Source organism: Plecotus auritus (assembly GCF_963455305.1).
Source record: "Plecotus auritus genome assembly, chromosome: 2".
In the NCBI taxonomy this organism is placed as follows: domain Eukaryota; kingdom Metazoa; phylum Chordata; class Mammalia; order Chiroptera; family Vespertilionidae; genus Plecotus; species Plecotus auritus.
Window position 1 is genome coordinate 46,906,996 of NC_137771.1, and position 14,295 is coordinate 46,921,290.

At 43.9% G+C, this 14,295-nt stretch overlaps 1 protein-coding gene across 2 annotated transcripts in view; it reads left to right on the forward strand.

Annotated features, from left to right (window-relative positions):
- Positions 1-14,295, forward strand: part of ROR1 (receptor tyrosine kinase like orphan receptor 1) — a gene marked incomplete at its 5' end in the record, with an annotated part of 394,299 nt that overhangs the window by 376,922 nt on the left and 3,082 nt on the right. The gene's annotated exons all lie outside the window — the stretch shown is intronic.

Genomic DNA, 14,295 nt, shown 5'->3' on the forward strand with positions numbered 1-14,295 from the left:
TTTCTGTCCACTACCTTTCAGCTGTTCCTCCACATCTTTCAACACTTGGGTTGCTCGAGGTCCTGGCATGGAACCCAGGGTCACTGGCCCTTACCTTCAAGGAGCACATGCTTCATGTCTTGGAGCTGAAATACAACAGAGGCTTTCTCTCCGGAAAGCCAGCACCGCAATCCCAGGCCTCGGCAAAGAGATTTCATTTACATAATCTAAGATTCTGCATCCAAAAGCCTGTCTTTTCTTCTCGGTGCAACTCCAAAGGAACATTCATTCATTTGTTTGGCAAATATTTATCTTCTCTGTGGGTTGGAGGTCATATTATTTTTTGGACCCTCATAAACAGAAGCTACGTCACTTTTAACAAAGCTTTAGGGAAAAATGTCTTCACACTTCACACTCACTTAACTAACCCTTTTACACAATAAGTGGAGTAGCATAATTGTGACTGACGCACAGCCCTCATTTGATTTGATTTTGCTTTGCAATTGAATTTTTTAACTTAAAAGGTCTTAATATATGTTTGTATTGTATAGTCATATGTGTTGGTAAGGTTTTGAGGTTTCTTTAATGCTAAAAATTCATTTTAAGTGTTCTTTCCCAAACAAAACCACTGTTCTCTTAAGTGTGAATTTTTACCATAGCGGGGAAAAAAACACAAAAAATCCAGACTCTGGAATCAGAGTTCACTAAGTGCCTTGGGGGACAGGTGTGGTGGAGGTTCATCTCCTTTGACATCCTACCTGCTTGCTAGCCAACTTACATACATCATCTATAATAATAAAAGCGTAACATGCAAATCGACCGAACAGCGGTTTCAGATGTCCTTCCGGACGACCTTCTGGATGAAGCCAGGGCTGCAGACGCAGGATCGAGGCAGCTGCCGCAGCTGCAAGGGAGGGATTGAGGCAGCTGCCGGGGGTGTGAAGGCCTACTCTTGTACGAATTTCATGCATCAGGCCTCTAGTACATGTTATAAAACCTTCCACTTAATCTTTGCAAAGGTAGTAGAAGAAAATACAGGGGTTAATATTGTTATACATTCATGAATTATTACCTAGTTGACCTCTTGTATATACCATGACTTTAAACTTCTAGGGCAATAGTCTTAGTTCTGTGGGAATCTTTCCCTGTCACGTCTGTTATTAAATGTTAAGGAGCCTCAGAGACACCAGAGCTTGGAGTGGGAGAGAGACCCAGACTGGTTACAGCATTCACTGTGCAGCCACCACCCTGGAGAGGTGGGCTCCTCGTTGCCATGGCAGGAGCCAGGGGGCAAGTCATTTTCATTTGGGAGAATTATCCATTTTGTCAGTCAGCCTCCATCTGCAACTCAATTTCATTTTTAGTGAACCTTGCTTTTGCAACACATGATCTCCAACCGGCACAACGTTTTGGCTTTATGTAGTCTTTCACGTGAAGATCTCAGAGAGCTTTGTGGCATAGAGAAAGTTACTATTTGTTGATTGATAGAATTGTCCAGAACTATACCAGGAGCTTTTACCCTTGTTATCGCACATCTATTATAGAAGACTAGAGGCCCAATGCACGAAAATTTGTGCAAGAGTAGGTCTTCCTTCCCCCAGCTGCCGGCATAAGCTTCCCTCCAGCACCCAGGACCTGGGTTTCCCTCCTCCAGCCACCGGCAGGCACTGGGACCCAGGCTGGCTTCCCTCCAGCCCCGGCTTCATCAGGAAGGACATCCAGAATGACTTCCGGAAGACGTCCAGTCTAATTAGCCTATTACCCTTTTATTATCATAGACTAGAGGCCCGGTGGATGAAATTCATGCACGGGGGGGGGGGGTGGGGGGGAGGTCCCTCAGCCCAGCCTGCACCCTCTCGCAATCTAGGACCCCTTGAGGGATGTCCGGCTGCTGATTTAGGGTGTCGGACCTGCAGGATTGGGCCAACTGGCAGTCAGACATCCCTCTCGCAATCCAGGACCACTGGCTCCTAACCACTCAACTGCTTGCCTGCCTGATCACCCCTAACCACTCGCCTGCCTGCCTGATGCCCCTAACTGCTCACCTGCCTGCCTGATCGCCCCTAACCGCCTCTGCCTTGGTCCCCGCCACCACAGCTTCATCTGGAAGGATGTCTGGAATGACGTCCGGAAGGTCGTTCAGCTGTCCAGTTTAATTAGCATATTATACTTTTATTATTATAGATAGGTATTATTATCACTCTTGTACAAGCAGGATAACCAAGACTCAAACTGATTAACTTGCCCAAGGTCAAAGAGCTCATAATGAAAAGAAACAAAATATGAATATAGGACTTTTCAACGCCAGGCAAAGCCCTTCCACTTGCCTGACCCCATGAAAACGTTTTTGCAGAACAAATGATACTGGGAAGAGGGAGTGGGAGGCCAGGCAAACAACTAAATAGGATTCCATTTGGTCAGTTCTGGCTGAACACTAACCACAGGCATCACCCCAGTTGTGACAAATCCTTTAGAGGCCTGAATAACAGTTGTAAGCCTCAATGGTAGAGTCTGTCATGTGGAATTTGGCCAGAGCAAAAATAGTCCCCTATCCTCCATGGTCATAGAGACAAATATAAAATATCCTGGGATAAATTTTCCCAAAGACTTGGCGACCTGACTATTGTTTTCATCATTTTGGGACCATTTTTAAATTGTTCCTTGCAAATCTCCCAGTGTCAAGATGTTTTCCAACACAAGGCTTCCAATGTAGCCATAAACATCTCATAAGCAATTCTGAACCTGAGTGGAAGCAGCAACAACTCAAGCAGATTTAACTGGGTTGGGGCAGGGAGGGAGAGGGGCGGGGGAAGAAGAGACAAATGCAAACTTTTTTTCCTTACTCTCCTAAGAGTTTTGGCTCCAATCAGATTTGAGCTGTGCAGTTGTTTGTTTTGGTTCTTATTGAGTGCCTTTCCTGGAAAAAGCACAAAGGGCTTTGTAGACCTTAAAGAAAATTCCTAAGTGTAAACAGCCAATCTCTGAAGCTGCTTTCAAAGGTCACCAACACATAAATATTCCATGTACCTATAAAATCTAAAAGAAAGGGACACGCATAAAAATGGAGGAGAAAAAAGTCCTGAAAACAAACACCTTCCAGCATAAAATCAAAAGGATATTTGCCGGCTGGGATGAAAAAGAAAGGAAGGATGGAAGCGGGCCTTTGTCTTATTTCTCCTTCTTATTTATCCACATGAATGTGCCCTGCAGGGTTCAAACTATCTGTTTCCATCTTTCTGCACTTGCTGAGCTGCTACTCTCCGCCTGAGTGTTCGGATTAGGAGAGGCTCCTCTGGGAGATGAGAAAGCTGTGCCCTCAGGGGGGGCACTAGGCCTCCGCAGACAGACTGGCTGACAGGACCTGGCATGAGTCCCCAGAGAGGTGGATGGTTAAAACCTTTGATGAGGCCGCGTTTCCTTCGGATCTGTGGGGAAAGGAAGCCAGTGGCCTGACCAGAGAGGCATCTTCACTCTGAACCTTGAACCATTGGGAAATGAAGAGGCTCTCCCTGGCTTGACCTCCAGCTGCCCTGCAGCCTTGAGAAGCCTCGCTGAGTGTCAGTGGGCTCCGCTGCCCAGAGACGTGGCAGGCTGTGTTCATGTAATTGTAAAGAACTGTTTATTTTTATTTTCTCTGGTTCAGCCAGAGATTTCAAACCATTGGGTGGGATTAGATAACCGCTTATCTTTTCCATCTTAAAAATCCCCTGGTGAGTACTGCAGCAATGCATGAACTAAGGAGGCATTACGATTTTACAATCAGACTGGGTGCTTTTTTTTTTTTTTAAGATTTTACATATTTTTTATTAAAGTATTATATGTGTACATATCTTACCATTGCCCCCCCACCCCACTCCCATACATGCCCTCACCCCCCAATGTTTTGCATCCATTGGTTATTCTTATATGCATGCACACAAGTCCTTCAGTTGATCTCTTATTTCCCCCACCTCTCCCTAACCTTACCTCTGTAATTTGACAGTCTGTTTGATGCTTTACTGCCTCTGTATCTATCTTTTTGTTCATCAGTTTATAATGTTCTTTATTATCCACAAATGAGTGAGATCATGTGGTCTTTTTCTTTCATTGACTGGCTTATTTCACTTAGCATAATGTTCTCCAATTCCATCCAGGTTGCTACAAATGGTAAGAATTCCTTCTTTTTTATGGCAGCATAGTATTCCATTGTGTACCATAGTTTTCTGATCCAGTCATCTGCTGACGGGCACCTAGGCTGTTTCCAAATCTTAGCTATTGTAAATTGTGCTGCTATGAACATAGGGGTGCATATATCCTTTCTGATTGGTATTTCTAGTTTCTTAGGATATATTAAGAGAGAGATAGAAATATCAATGATGAGAGAGAATCATTGATCACTGCCTCCTGCATGCCCCACACTGGGGATCGAGCCTGCAACCCGGGCATGTGCCCTGACCTCCTGGTTCATAGGTAGACACTCAACCACTGAGCCACGCCTGCTGGGCTGACTAGGTGCTCTTTAAATGAACTACAGAAAGTGAGCCACCTCTGAGAAGCCTGTAAGCCCTAACTTCCCTTCTCCCTAATTCCTTTCTCTCCTGGGACCCTACCAACTGTCACGTGTCTGAAAAACAGAGCAGTGGCTAACAGTGCTTTTAAGGGAGAAAAGCTGTGGAACACGCTCCCATGAGAGTCAGGAAGGGGCAGAGCCTCCCGCTCAAGCCGAGGGTGAACCCGGTTCTGTCCTTCCCTCTGTGACTCACCTGCATGGGATTTAGGCTCACAGAGAGGTGAAGGGATGGAGGAGTTTGAGAATGAGGGGCAAAGAAGCGTGGGGTTGGGGGAGGGCTACAGCCAAGCCTGAGTTGGCCTGTGGGTCAAACTCCTGCAGTTCCTGGCTGATGTGAGGAACACTGGGGAGAAAGCTGGATTTGCCTAGCTTTCTGAAGCTGGTAGCTGTATTTTATTTCTCAGCTTAACCTCATCCCTAGCCAGCGTCTCTGTTTCTTCACTTCCAAAGGCAATTCATCTCTCCTCCTCCTTTCCAGCCAAGGTAGTTGCTGAATGTACTGACTCATGATTATATTCTCCGGGCCTGTCCATTTTGCCAGCAAGATGCTTCCTTCCACCTAAAAAGCCTATTGTGTTCTGCTACCCCTTGGGAACCCCTGGCCTTACCCAATGTCACCACACTTGGCACTGAAATGTCCTCAGCAACTTCTCCACTTACTCCCTTAAAGCCGTTGTCTCCCAGGCCTCTGAGCTCATCATTCTTTTGACAGGGACCTCCCTGGAATCTCCAGTGATGTAATTTCATCCAATGACCTTTTCCAGGCTTCATCCTCTTTCATTTCTCTGGAGCATTTGATACTCTTAAGCACCATCTTGAAATACTTTTTCTCTTGGCTTTCCTCCTATCTCCTCCTGTTTCCTTCCCTGGTTCTTCCCATAATTCCCTAAATGGGAGCATCCTCTAATGTTTGCCAGTCCTCTTTTTCTTTCTCTCTCTCTCGTGCTGATTTCATCTCTGGCATCACTGGAGCTCCTACTCAATGTAATGATTCGGGAAGGACCAATCTCAAGTTATAAAATTCTTTCTCCCAGCACCCAAGAGTCCAGGCTCTCTGGCCCTAACTTACCTTTGCAGCCACATTTTTCTCTTAGTCTCTTTCTGGAAGGTAGTATGACATACTTCAAAGAGCAAGCGTGTAGAGGCAGAGAGATATGATCACAAATATTGGCTCCGTCGTTTACTGGCTATGAGATCTTAAGCGAGTACTTTGAACCTTTTTGTTCTCACTTGTAAAGCAAGGATAAAAATAGTACTTAGAAGAGATATTTTAAATTTTTTATTGAAATATAATTGACATACAACATTATATTAGTTTCAGGTGTAAACAGCATGATTCAATATTTGTTCATATTGTCAAGTGATCACCCCAAGTCTAGTGAGCATTCCTCACCATACATAGTAACAAGAGTTTACTTTCTTGTGATGAGAACTTGTAAGATTTACTCTCTTAGCCACTTTCAAATATACAATACGGTATTATTAATGATAGTCTCCATGCAGTACATTACCTCCCCTAGGCTTATTTATTTTATAACTGGCAGTGTGTACCTTTTGACTCCCTTCACCCATTTTACCCACTCTCCACCCCACCCCCCTCTGGCAATCACCAATCTGCTCTAAAAGAGGTGTTATTGGCACTTCAAGGGAGTGTGTCTGGCACCTCACAAGTACTCAACAGCTAGAAGTTACTTTTACTTTTGTTAATGTAATATGGGACAACCACAAATTTTTAATCAACTACCAAATACTGTGTGCCGGGTCACGTGGGTCGAGGGGGAAGCTGTAGGTGCTGCAGCCCACAGCATTCACGGGGGTGAGGACAGAGGGAATCAAAGCACACAGGGGGTTCCTCGTCCCCATCCAGTTAGCATCAATCCACTGTCCCACACACAGTTCACACCCTGGATAAAATCCATCGGGGTGGAGATGGTCTGGTAATGAGGGCTGGGAGAGTGAGTATTTACATGGCTATGTGATGAACGGGTCTTATGAATAAGCTGAAGAACTTCACTTAGGATATATTAAGAGAGAGATAGAAATATCAATGATGAGAGAGAATCATTATCTCAACAGAATCTTTATAATAACCCTAGGAAGTAGATACTGATTTAAGCCTGAGTTGTGGGGTGAGGAAACCAAGGCTTGAGACTTAAGAGTTTACCCAAAGTCACACAGCTCGTAAGTGATAGAGCCAAGACTCGAACCCCGGCTGGCCAAGGTCCAGAGCTCCAGTGCTTCTTGACCATTTCACCCGATTGCTTTAACTTGGGGCTGACTGAGACACACAGGCCCACGGCAGGCCCGTGGTGGCTGCAGCTGACATTAAAATTACTGGCATCTGTGCTGCCTATTTCCAGGAGAACAGAATCTCTCCTGTTGACATTACAAAGTAACTCCATCACAGAACCAGCCCTGGTCGCCACCAGACATTCAAACCAACTATTAGAAAGCTACGTTACAGAGAAGAGAACTGTTTCTGATGTTAAATCACTTCCAGAGAAGTGCCGCTGAGCAAATGTGGCAAACGATTGGTTGAAACTCCCTCTAGAATCTGCTTGCATAAGCCAAGAGGCACTTAGTTCGACTGCAGTCTTTGAAAATGTCCATAACCTCCTAAAATAAAATGGTTGTGGCCTTTAAGCTTATAAAATGTATTAATTTCCATTTATGAGCGGAGTCGATTGTTTCACAATTCGAACACTGTTTACCTAAGAACCAGTAAAATGCACAAGAAAGGAGAATCGGTTTTGGAGTAAAACAGATTCCTGTCAACAGCCAAACTCAGATACTAAAAAAAAAAAAAAAAAAAAAAAAAAAAGAAGAAGAAAGAAGAAGAAGAAATCTCAATTTCATATGCTTTCTAAGGCTCTTGTGCCCAATTCAGGCAAAGGCTGCTGTTAAAAAGTTCAGCTCACTTATCCCAGTCAACCTGTAGAGACTACAGAGGATCTAGAGTAAGATCTAGAATCAGGCGTCCTCAAACTACGGCCCGCGGGCCACATGCGGCCCGCCGAGGACATTTATCTGGCCCGCCTGGTGCTGCTGCCTGTCCTGCTTAGCAGCCGACTCGTCCCAGGCCCGCAGTGTGCATAGGAATTTGTTCATAGTTTTTTTTAAAAACTATAGTCCGGCCCTCCAACGGTCTGAGGGACAGTGAACTGGCCCCCTGTTTAAAAAGTTTGAGGACCCCTGGATCATAAAGGACCAGAGAGCAATTGCTCATAGACATTCCACTTCTATACCAGCGGGCTTCATGCTTTTTAAATTATGGACCCCTTTGAGGGTTGAATGAAAATTGCCACTTCTTCCCAGAAAAAATATGCCAACTTTGGAGTCAGACATGCTTGGAGTTGAGTCTCTTTTTTTAAAAAATATATTTTTATTGATTTCAGAGAGGAAGGGAGAGGGAGAGAGAGATAGAGATATCAGTGATGAGAGAGAATCATTGAACCGCTGCCTGCTGCATGCCCCCTTCTGAAGATAGAGCCTGAAGCCTGACCAAAATTGAATCATGACCTCCTGGTTCATGGGTCGACATTCAACCACTGAGCCATACCTGCTGTGCTGGAATTGAGTTTTGACATCACCACTTAACAGTGGAGCTATTTTAAAATATATTTTATTGATTTTTTACAGAGAGGAAGGGAGAGGGATAGAGAGTTAGAAACATCGACCCCCACTGGGGATGTGCCTGCAACCAAGGTACATGTCCTTGACCAGAATCGAACCTGGGACCTTTCAGTCCACAGGCCGACGCTCTCTATCCACTGAGCCAAACCGGTAAGGGCAGCAGTGGAGCTATTTTAGAGAAGCTACTTAACCAAGGAATGCCTTGATTTTTTTTTTTTTTTGGACCCATAAAAATGGAGAAATCATAGTGTAAATGTCACAGGGTTGTGATCCTCATCACAATGCATTAAATGAATTGATGCATTCAGCACCTGGAGAGCAGACAAGGGACTGTAGTGCAATCATTCAGAAGAGACTCTGGAATTCGAATTTACAACCTAGTAACTGTGGGATCACTTACGGCTCTGATCCTCAGGTTCTCCATCTGTAAAATAGGGGTTATAGTCACAGTGACCAATTTCATAGGGTTGTTGTAAGAATGAAATGAGTTACTATGCATAAAGTACTCGTAGCATAGCACATAAACACTCACCAAAAAATCATAGCTATTATTATGATCTCAGTGTCTTGCACATGGCTGGTATTCTATACATGCTACCTAGTACTCACCTCGGATGGCAAGCATCTAGGATAGGAGCTGCATCCTCTCTACATGGTTCTTGCATGGCTAATATACTATTCTGTATGGATACTCTTTTAGTATATAGTATTTACAGTATCAGCTGACTGATGCAAACAGCTATTAAAATATATCCCACACAATTGGCTGCACATGAGAAGAAAATAAACTGATGCCATGGCCCAAGCTATAGAGTGACTTATATTTCAATGACTCTTGCTAAGACAGTAGCCATGTAGAATATAAACCCAGTAAATACTAGTCAATGGACCCTACATTTTTCTTTAGCTGGCATTTCCAAAGCATCTTCTGAAGCGAGTACTACGTTCTCTGTGTTGTGTAAGTCAGAGTTGCTCAACCAGGTTCTTCAGACACACTGTGGTCATTCCTCGGGCAAGGAGCAGGCACCCAGATCACGAAGCCATTGTCTGATCCACAGACAGGCGCAGTCACATCCACCATTGATTCTCCAAGTGAAGCCTCCATGTGGGGTCACCCTCATCCCTGGGAACCTGTCAGAAATGCAGACTCTCTGACCTACAGAATCAGAAACTCTGGGAGTGGGGCCTAGCACTGTGTTTTAACAAGCCCCCCCACCCCCACCAAGGGGGTTCCAATACCTGCTCTGATGTAGAGGATGCCAGTCAGTACTTGAGATTCACAGAGCAAGTACGTCCCCAAGCAGTACTGATCTCAGAGGAAACTGTGCTTCCAAAGAGAAAAAGGACCCAGGAGTGTCCTCCTGGTACCTAAAGTACCCCTCTGATTTCACTAGGGCCTGGATCTGCTTCATTGTTCCTCTGAGGGGTCTGAGGACCACTGCTACCATGTGGAACCTGCTCTCCTACAGACACTTGTGTCCAACTAGTATCAGCAAATGTAGAGCAAGAAAGATTTGTAAAAGGGCAGCAGTCTTAGGGCATCCGGGAATTGGAAAGGAACCAGCACAGGACCTGTAGGTGTGGTGGGTTGCATGAGTATGAACTTCAGTTCTTTTTCACCCCTTGCTATTGGAGCCACCTTCCTGTCCCGGAGAATGTAGCTCTGCTTTTTATCTGTGTTTGCTTAAAGTTGAACTCAAAAGTAGAGCGTTCATACCCTGTTCAGGTTAGAGGCCAAAAGTCACAGAGGGGACCCCTGCTGCACACAAATGTAGGTGGCCCTCACACAATCCTCAGCTCGTTTCCTGTGATAATCACTTACGTGGGGTAAGCAGGAAATGGAAGGTTAGTAGTAAGCCCTGTCACCCAGAGGAGTCATTTCAAATGTATTAGCACCTAAGGTGTAACTTCCCCGAAGGTGGAAAGAGATAAAATCACTGAGTCTGTCCTCCTCATCCACCTGCCACCTATATAATAGGAATTTTTTAAAACCCTACCCCATGATCCATTGCTTTCCTATCTCAGGTTCCTGTAGCTAGAAGGTTCACATGTCCCCACTCGTATTCAGCACTCAGGTGAAAGAAGACATCAACATCAGCCATTGAGACAGTCCTGTCATACTCACATCTGACTCATATCTAAGTGACTTGCCTCTCCAGTGTTCTCCCCACAGCTGCCCTTCAGAAATATCTAAGGGAAGAGGCACAATCGGATTGGAGAATAACGTATCAACTTCTACATCAGCTTTGATTTTTCTCTCCCCCACCCCAAATTATATAATTTTTAAAAGCGCACTGGGGCAGATGTGTGTTTACTTTTGAGAAGTAAAAATGTTAACATTTAAACTGAAAGCCTGTTTCAGTTTTAAGGTACTTAATTGCCTTACAGCGTATAATAAACCGAGCCCATCTTGTCATTCAACTAATGGAGGGAGTGATAAAGAGATAGGAGCCTGGGACCCTATTCATTCCAGTTTCCCTTTGTACTGGGTTTACTTTGGCACCGTGCCTCGTGTGTATTTTACACTTCTTTACATTTTGTACATCCCTGCATGACAAATACTTGTCAAACAGAAACTAAACAGATTTATAACCCCTTAACTTGAAATGAGCCAAAATTGAACTGCCAAAACTTTATGACTTCATTTTCTTTCATAGTTTTCCACTACATTGGTTCAAACAGACAAACCCCACTGGAGGTCAAGCAGAGGTCATTTCAGTTTCATTACTAAAATATAATTTACAATATGCCAGACCTAAACAAGTTTAGCCTAAGGGGTTTGTATAATGTAAACCATCTGTTCCCCAACAATACAGCTAATTTCCTGCCGTTACCGTACATCTACTGGCTGCTTCTTTAAGGGTTTTTATGATTTTTTAACTAGTTCAGGATTTATGTGAAATTTGAAAATGAGTCTATAGTTAAGACTCATTTGTACCAAGTAACTTGAGCATTTAAAAAATGCAAATCACTGTGTAAATTGTTCCCCTGAAACCCAGCTCCGCGCCGGCTTTTTCTGGGCACTTCCATGCCGGCTGCAGCACAGGTGTTTGCAGGAAAGGTTTTGTGAAATCTGCCATGTTCGTTGCTTTCTGTGCTTCTTTCCAAAGCACACCCCCAAATGTGGCTCTGACCAGCTCCAGCGAACCCCTCCCCCTCCCTGTTAGAGGCTGGAGCAGAGCTGACACCCTGTGCTCAGGTACTGGTAAGAGATGGCAAGACACACTTTGGGTCGAAATGGACTCTTGTGTGTGTCTGAACAGGGAGGCGGAACCATTCTAACTCCACTGAGTGGCCACACACTGAAGACTGGCCTCACAGCCCCGCAAGGTGTCAGGCTCCAGGCGGGGCCTTCAGAGACAAGGCCCACGGGGATTCCCGGCCAGCAGGTGTCTCTGGTTTCAGACAGAATGGCGGGGCCCAAAGCAGAAGGCCTTGCACACACGAGTGCAGCTCTTTTGGGTCCTGCAAAGTCTTGATACTCGTGAAAGCCTCTTTCTTTACCTGTAAATGGCTCATTTGCCCCTGGGTGTAGGGGACTGTGGGCAGGCTTCTTCCTCATGAAGCCCCAGGGGCCACGTGTCCAGCTGGTACCACCGTCCCGTCCAGCCCCTCTTCTCTTCCAGGCCCCGGAAGGTTGGCTTGCTCGCTTCCTTTCCCCGTCTGCCACCATCCGTTCTGCCATGTGGGTTCTTGTCCCTCCATCTTCATCACCCATCTTCAGGCTCCAAATACAGTCTCTGTCATTTTTTTAAAGACTTTTTTTTTTTTTTTAAGAACACTAACAACTACAGGACAACAGAGAAATATTAACAAGAGGAAACTTATCATATATCATTTTAATAGAAGGCATTATAGAAGACTGTCGAGAAATCATTTGTATTTACTCCACTTCATCTTTAGATGACTTCCCTAATAAGAAAAGTAAGATTGATTTAAAGAGTACTTAATAGGTAAAATTGCTTTCATACATTGTTGCATCTAATCCCTACTGTGACCATGGAAACTAGATGTTATATTATTTCATAGCGATGAAATAGAGGTTCAGAAAAGTTAAGCAACTCACCCAGGGCCAGCCAGCTAACATATAGGGACTACCTCACAGGGTTGTTGTATTAAATTGAGTTAATATTTGGTCAATGCTTAGAACAGTGTCTGGCACATAGTACATGCTGTATAAGGATTACCTATTAATAGAAAGCAACAAGTCCACGATGCAAATTCCAGTTTGTATGAGTCCCAAGTCACATGGGTTGAATTACACCACACTGCCTTTGGGTTAATTTCAGCAGGGGCAGGAGGAGGGAAGAGGAGTTCTAATTCCTCATTATATCAGTCTACTATTCCTTGGGTTTAGTTCCTAATTCCCATTTTCCCTCAGAAGAAGTGTATTATTCAGTCCCTTGTTCTTCTCTATCAACACCTTCTATGCCATTCAAGGGACCTTCCCATAAATTGGATTCAGTTACATCATTAGGAAACGTTCTGATGAAAATCTCAATCTTAATCCTGCAGGAAAAAATCACTTGGGCTTAGTCTTGTCACAAAAGCAAAATCACCTGAGTGCAGCAAGAGAAAAAAGTAGGGTTGGTTCAGTGGGGTCCCAAATGCTGTTCTCCCAAAGGAACTCCATAGCACCCACAAGAATCCAGCCCCTATAAGCAAAATGGAAAATAGTGGATGGGCCTGTGATTCCAGAAGAAACTATCTGATTCAATCTGATGGAAAGATTGGTCATAAGTTTTTTTAATTACATACTTTTTTGAATTGGTAACATATTTGTCTGGTTCAAATTTTTAAAATAAAAAGGCATGAAGTAAAAAAAACTCTTCCACCTCTGTCCCCTCCTCCTAGTTCTCACCTCTGTGTCCTCCCAATAGCCACTGTTGTTTCCTGAGCATCGTTTCTTTATGCAAAGAAACATGAATATATTCTTTGTATTCTCCTCTTTCACACAAAAGCAGAATACAGCATTACTGTTTTTACTTTTTATTTTATTTTAAAATATGTTTTATTTGATTTCAGAGAGAGGAGAGGAGAGGGAGATGGAGGAACATCGATTGGCTGCCTCCTGCATGCCTCCTACTGGGGATCGAGCCAGCAACGCAGGCATGTGCCCTGACCGGGAATCCAATTAGCAACCTCTTGTTGCATGTGACAGCACTCAACCAACTGAGCCACACTGGCTGGGCTTTGCTTTTTATTTTTAACTTAGCAATAGGATTTTGGAGATCTCTCCATATCAGTACATAGAAAGAGTCCTAATTTGTTCTATATAATATTTTGTTTCCTGGCACTACCGTAATTAATCGGATTTCTCCTCTAGGTAAACATTGAAGTTGTTTCTAACCTTTTGCCATTACAAACAATACTATAATGAACAAATAGATCAAAAAGCTTTAACTTACTGAATACCTAAGCAATGCATTACTATTAGTTTCAGCAGAAGTAACTTTCCTATTAGACATTTTCAAATACAAACCCCATAAACTCTGCTTGAACAAATAAATGAGACCTATTTATAATAATACTAGAGGCCCGATGCACGAAATTCATGTAAGAGTAGGCTTTCCTTCCCCCGGCTGCTGGCACCGGCTTCCCTCTGGCCCCCGGGGACCCCGGCTTCCCTCGCAGCCCCGGCTTCGTCCGGAAGGTCATCCAAATGGACATCAGGCAGGACGTCCAGTCTAATTAGCATATTACGCTTTTATTATTATAGATTTGCAGAGAAGAATTAATGTTTCGAAACCCTCAATTCCATTTTGTCCTTCTAACTGGGTGTTTTGCTGGAAGTCTATTTACACTTGTAATTAAGTTAGAGGGCATTTTTGCCCTGGAAAATGTCAGCCGAGAACAGAGCCGATCATCATGAATTCTAAATTAGTAGAATTTGGATTAGAGAAGGTGGTTTTTTTTTACTTATTTTTCCAAACTGTTGTTTTAAACTCCGTGTGGAGAGCTTTGCATTCCAGATGGATTTGCAGCATTGTCAGCTTCAATTGGGATCCTCAGAGCAGCATTCTTTTCCCCAAAAATAAAGATTTAAGGTACAGGGATTATTTCAAAAATCCGTTTATGTACAAATGCATTGCTTTTATGACTTCTTCCCTAACAAATTAGAATAAACGTCAGGC